The sequence below is a fragment of the Fukomys damarensis genome, unplaced genomic scaffold (genome assembly GCF_012274545.1).
Source record: "Fukomys damarensis isolate Sample0158 unplaced genomic scaffold, DMR_v1.0_HiC HiC_scaffold_12, whole genome shotgun sequence".
NCBI lineage: Eukaryota > Metazoa > Chordata > Mammalia > Rodentia > Bathyergidae > Fukomys > Fukomys damarensis.
Genome location: NW_022900924.1, coordinates 49,374,730 through 49,379,730, shown reverse-complemented (window position 1 = coordinate 49,379,730; position 5,001 = coordinate 49,374,730).

The following is a 5,001-nucleotide window of genomic DNA, read 5'->3' as shown; positions in this document are numbered from 1 at the left end:
AAGATATACCTCTGCAAAATGTGCTTCAAGTCCATTCCTGAGATGGCTCTTTTGTGTGTGCCTTTGTAACACACAATCAAAAAGTAACCCATCATTGTGCCTTAGAAAGAATATGCTGTCAACCACTTAATAACCAAAGTAACAACCCCCAAACCTCAATGATTTACTCATCGAAAAGTCAAAACACAAAACAAAACCTAAATCTAGAGAAGTCTAAATTTTTTATCTTAATATTTTCTAATAGTATTTCTTTTCTTCTCTTTTTTTTTGGGGGGGGATTACCTTGTGGGTCCCTAAAATTATGAAAACATTCTGATGACCGAAAGTAATGTTGGGTGCTATTAGTTTTATGATTTGGTTTTAATCAGATAATGAAGACAGACACTTGAACTTGAGTCTTTAACACCCACTGAGCAAATCTGTTTTTTAAAAATTGCTTTAGTTTTGTTTCCTTAATCCAATAGGGAACAGAACAAGTTTGGAATCCTTATTTCAAGCAAGTCATTAATATGGTGCAAGCATGCACACTTTAGGTTAAGTTAGTTACTTGACAGATAATCAGAATGAATTATTTCTTTTGAGGCTCTTGTTTGGTTAGCGTAGTTTTATTTCACAACTTTGAAAATAATTTACTAAAGCTCTTATATCTTGGTGAGAATTCCAGGCCCCTCCCTTTGTCGTCCCTTCGTTTCTCTCTTGTTCTTTGTTCTCACCTTTCTGTTTTACCCTCTTGCGTTTCTTTTTCTTTCTTTCCATTTGGTTCTCTAATACTGCCTTACTTGGACTGTTCACAGATTAAGCCAGTGCCTTCTGATTCTCTGGAATTCAGGTTAGATAAAGGGAGAAAAACTATTGGAAAATAGTTGGAGCATCCAGAAAATCTGACTTGACTTGGGCAAGCTATTCAGGTTATGGTTATGCACAGAGTAAGATATTTTAATATTTTAGAGAATTCTTATCAGGGACTCAGGTAATAGATTCCTGGCAAATTCATTTATGACTGATCTAGTTTTCTTAGCGATATATAATCTTTTTAAAAGTGGGTTAAGATTTTGTTTTAAATTTAAAGCATTTCAACCACAAAATGATTATGTTTCTAGTAGTGGCACATAATTTTATTCTATTGAAACTTGATAATTTTTCTTATGATAAGGGAGAATTAGAATTATTATCTTTCCAGCATTTTAGCACATATCAGCATTTAGCTCATGGTAATAATATTAAACCCTAATGATCGAATCACAATAGTTTTAGGGGTTGGATTGGTACCACAGTTTCTCTTGGAGCATGAGTTACAGATATATTTTTGCTTGAAAACAACAACAAAAAAAAACATTAATTTCATTTTTTTGTTGTACTTACCTGCTCCGTGTGAAAAAGGTTGCAGATTCTGTTTTACTTGACCAACATGGAAGGGACTTCTTCTTTTATGGAGAACTTATATAAAAATGTTTTTGTTATCAAAACATTGAAATTATTTTTAAAGTTACTAAAAGTCTTCCTCTATATTTCTGATTTTTATTTAATTTATAGCAGTCTTTAATACACAGGTAGCTCTACTACTAGCCTTCATTAAAAACAAAAATTATTCTACACAGAGTTATGCATACTAGAGAAAAAGGGAAAATGTACAGCTACTTCCTTTGTAATATTTTAAGATTCTCATGCTAAGTCTTCCTTACTATACGGATGGGTTAAGTTTTCCAAGGCATTCACTCACTTAGTGACCAGAGAAAATCTCATTTACCTAACTGATGGTCATTACCTAATACTTTGAAGTAGAAGCCTGATAGGTAGCCACATATGCATTCAGTCACTTAACAATGAACATAGCTTCTGAGTTCACTTCTCAGTCCTGGGAGTAGAATGCTCTCCTAAGAATGAATCAAGTGTCATCATCATGCCATACTGGGTTCTGCCACCTGCACCTGGGTAGAGTGGTCTTGCTGACCGTAAACATCCGCGTTATTCCAAGATAAACATAATTATGGGGATGTAAACGTTGGAATCCTCTCTGTATTTTCCTGACCAATTATCACAGACCTTAAACCTAGCCAGTATACAGCACTGCTCACAACAATCCATTGTTGGCTCTGGAGCTACACAAAACCAGAGTAAAGTCTAAATCTTTGCCTTTTAGGCTTGATACCACCAGCTTCAGCTTTTCCCAATGTATCGACACAGCGTCAGCTCCCATTACTCTTCTGCTTCTCGTTACAACAGTTAAAATTTTTTTAAATTCTGTTTCAGTCTAGTCAGTGAAACTTAGCAATCACTATAGATGAGATCAGGTGAAAATACTTCCTCAGCGCTGAAAGTAAATGGAAGTGAAATCACCCCAAGGAAACTGAAGGAATCACCCAAAGACGGTTTCTTCCAAGGACTCAGACCTAGAGGAGTGAAAAGAAGATAAGGCTAGATCTCCCAGAAGTGCAAAATGGCTCTGCTACTTTATATTCTGTGTTGCTGTGGATGATAGCGAGATCAGTCATTGTGAAAAGAGGAAGCAAGCTGATGCATGTGCATCGGTGATAGTCCAGATTCTCGGTCCACTCAAGTTTCAGCTCTTTTCCTTTATCCCTAGGTGCTCAAAACTAAGACATTCTTTGTCCGTGTTCCTACACTGAATTCAGAAGGAGAGTTCCTGACATTTACAAATTTTACATAAATATCTACGGTTTGCTTGGCTTGCAGATTCACTCGCATCCATTCTGTGTGTCAGTGTTCTACCTAGAGACATTGAAATTCAGCCTAAGTGATCTACTCCCCTCCATGATTATACCCTATCTGTGGAAGTCCATCATTTCTCTTCCTGTTTGTCCTCCCGGCACCTTTATCTCTTACTCCTCTCATCTAATAATCACTGACAAATCATTATAAGAGAATCAGCCCCTAAGGAACTTTGTGTCAGGCCAGCTACAGTAAGGTCCGACAGGTTCCGTCTGTACTTGCACTGCAGGATGGACTGTGACATAAGGAAGCGCAGCGCTCACGGTGCAGTTTTTCCAGTGGCACCTGTAAAGCTTCATGGAAGGTATGAAACTTTCTTTTCTTTTTTTGGTACCGGGGATTGAACTCGGGTCCTTGTGCTTGCAAGGCAGGCCACCGCACCACTGAGCTAAATCCCTGGCCCAAAGGTATGAAATTTTATGAGAAATCTTGAGTTGATGCATGACTTGATTTGGAAGTTGAAGGAAGAGTATTTAAGGCACAACTGGAGCACACAAGCTGTCTTCCAAGAAGACATTCTGTCTTCTTGGGAAGATGTCTCAAGATTCTGGAATTTCCTCAACAGGGATAAAAGTCTTCCACAGGTCATTGGGGTAGAAAAGGGGCACAGAAATGCTACTGAAATCACCACATGCCTCTTCATCCTTTTTAATTGGAAGAGAGTGAGTCGGCCAAAATAATCCAACACAACTGTGTGGACAGGAACTGGGCCTCTGTGAACTTTACTGTAACATAAAAAGCATACGTTCTTCTTCATGCGTGGCTCCATCCTCCACTCTTGCAGAAAGTGTACTTTTTTTTTTAACTTCTACAGAAGAACCAAGTAGGGCACCTCTATTTTCTTCACTGCCTCTAGGCACACAATTAGAAAGGACTCTGCTTTCCTCTGTTCTGCTGTTAAAGTTCTGTCACAGATTCATGGCTAACTGATAATCCACAATGCCTAACTAGTAGCTATGTGGAAAAGCCCATCTCCCCTCCAGGTCTTCCATGTCCCCATCTCCCTTTGTCCCAAGCTCTCCTTACTTTAAAACAGAACCAACCTTCAGAGCTTTTCTTCTTCTTGACAACAGAAATTAACCTTTGCTTTAAGAAATACATTACTTTAAAAAAAAAACTTTGATTTATTTTTTAGCTGAAGATTATAAAAATCTAAACATCCCTAAGTAGTCTGGATCTTTCTCCAGGATCAGATATTAGAATTTATGAGTTGTACTGTTGGTGGGACTTTTTATTCTGAAGACAAGCTGTTCTAATAGTTGTTAGATAGCTTCATGCCTTCCTCCAGTAACCAACCCTTGAACAATACATTCCATTAATATGACCTGCTGATGATGACTTTAAAAATGTTGAGAAATGTCACTGTGTAATCTCCAGCTCTAGCAAGGAAGACTCAAAAGCAAAATACAGTGGAACTGTTGAAAACTCATTGCTTCCAAGCAGTTCTTTTGTACAAATAATATTCTGGAAGGAAGGGATTATGCTATACCTTTATATAGAACTGTATAAATTCTTCCATTGCTGATCTGGATTGTTTTTTAGTATTCCTTAGTGTCTGGGAGGACAAAGACTGCATTTTCTTCTACCCTAGCTCTGAATTAGAGAGCCCTATAGGCAGAATCTGCCATCAGTCTCCTGAGCAGCACCTGGGGGTGGCTTTCTGAGCTGTAAAATAAAAATTCCTAAGAGAGCTTAACAAACTGCTTTCACACATAAAACAGCCCTGGGAGGAAGGTTATTAATAGCCAGATCCTAGAAGAGAAAGCTGAAGTTCAGAATCGCTAAGTGACTTGCCAAAAGGCAGTATAGCTGGTAGGAGGCAGGTTTGGGGTTGTTCCTGGGACTTGCAAGGCCAGTACGCTGAGAGGACAACACGCGCTCCTCACAGACTACTGAACCCCCTTTTAGAAATCATCCAGGGAGATGAGTGGAGGCCATTTGGCTATCTAGTGGCAGATCCATATGTGCACCGCGGTGTTTACGATCATTGACAGCCCACACACAGCTTCTGTGTCATTTTGTGGGAAACCACGAGGTATTCTGTGTGATCAGCACTGTGATGAAGTTGGTGGGGAAAGGCCACTGCTAGAACAAACAACTGGCACAGAAGCACAGGGCAGCGAATTTCCCCAGAGAGCTGGATTACATTACATTAACCAAAAACCTCACTGAAACTGTCAGGTCTGGAATTTCAGCTGAGACCGTATCATTTAGAATTCAGTGGTGTGCAGAGGTGAATGATCCTGAAGACAAGCCTCCCTCCCGTGGGCA